Genomic DNA, 995 nt, shown 5'->3' with positions numbered 1-995 from the left:
TTCCTAGTTTTAAATCTCCGAATTCAAGGTCTTCATCAGGAATGTTCCTAGAGGCAGAAGCACAATTGTCCAATAAGAACAAATTATTGGGCAAGTGAATATTGTGTTAATATCTAAAGATGGTCATTCTATAGGGCGACCATCTGATATAAATCCGTAATGCATTAAAAGTATGTAAACTTGTAGTCTCAGGCTGAAGATCTACGGGACAAAATAAGATCTACGGGACAAAATCAACGCTTCACTATTCAATAGCACACACCTCCAAGATTTATGATTATTTAAAGAAAATTAGACTTCTCTTGACTCATGTCATGAATCACCAATACACAACTAAGTCCTTAAGCTGTGGCATAACCATGTTTAAAACACATTGTAAACATGCTAGAAGTTGCTTAATAAGACTATTCAAATGCGTAACATTCCTCACAGCTTAAATTCTTGTGGGATTAGGGTCTTGTATGGCAGATTGAACTGGTTTTCTCAAATCCTGGAAGCACCAAGAGTAGTCAGAGTTTCATTAAAGAAATATGTATCAACATAAAAAATGAGTGTATGAAATTCTTTGAAACTTTCAGTGCTAAATTAAAAGCCAGGCATGCCTGAAGAACAGCATTGCCTTGATTTTATCAATTCTTTCCATATTCCGAATCTGGAACTACAAGCAACAAATCTGAGAAGTGAATCTGGGTTATAAATGGATTTGGAAGACAAAACATGAAATTCATAGCCTGAATGTGTGCCAAGCTCTGAGCTCTTCTTATGGTACTTTTAAAAATCAAAGACAGTAAGTTCAGTACAAAAAATAAAGTGATGGTATTTCAAAACCTAGATTTCTTTTTTTTCCTGGCTCCATTGAAATGAAATACTGCATTCAAGAAAATGTAGGTCTTAATCCTGAATCGACTGCCTCTGGAGCAGTCTGTACAGACAGTAGAAGTCTTTTATGAGGTAGAAAGTGTTCTTCTTTTTAATCCTACATGATAATTAAATGG

The 995-nt window shown here is 34.9% G+C and overlaps 1 protein-coding gene across 1 annotated transcript in view; it reads left to right on the top strand.

Moving 5' to 3' along the window:
* The window catches only part of MGLL (monoglyceride lipase), an 88,814-nt gene that overhangs the window by 14,711 nt on the left and 73,108 nt on the right, over positions 1-995 (top strand). The window lies entirely within an intron of this gene.

This window comes from Strigops habroptila, chromosome 11, assembly GCF_004027225.2.
Source record: "Strigops habroptila isolate Jane chromosome 11, bStrHab1.2.pri, whole genome shotgun sequence".
NCBI classification, from domain to species: Eukaryota; Metazoa; Chordata; class Aves; order Psittaciformes; family Psittacidae; genus Strigops; species Strigops habroptila.
This window is presented reverse-complemented; position numbering and strand designations above follow the sequence as displayed.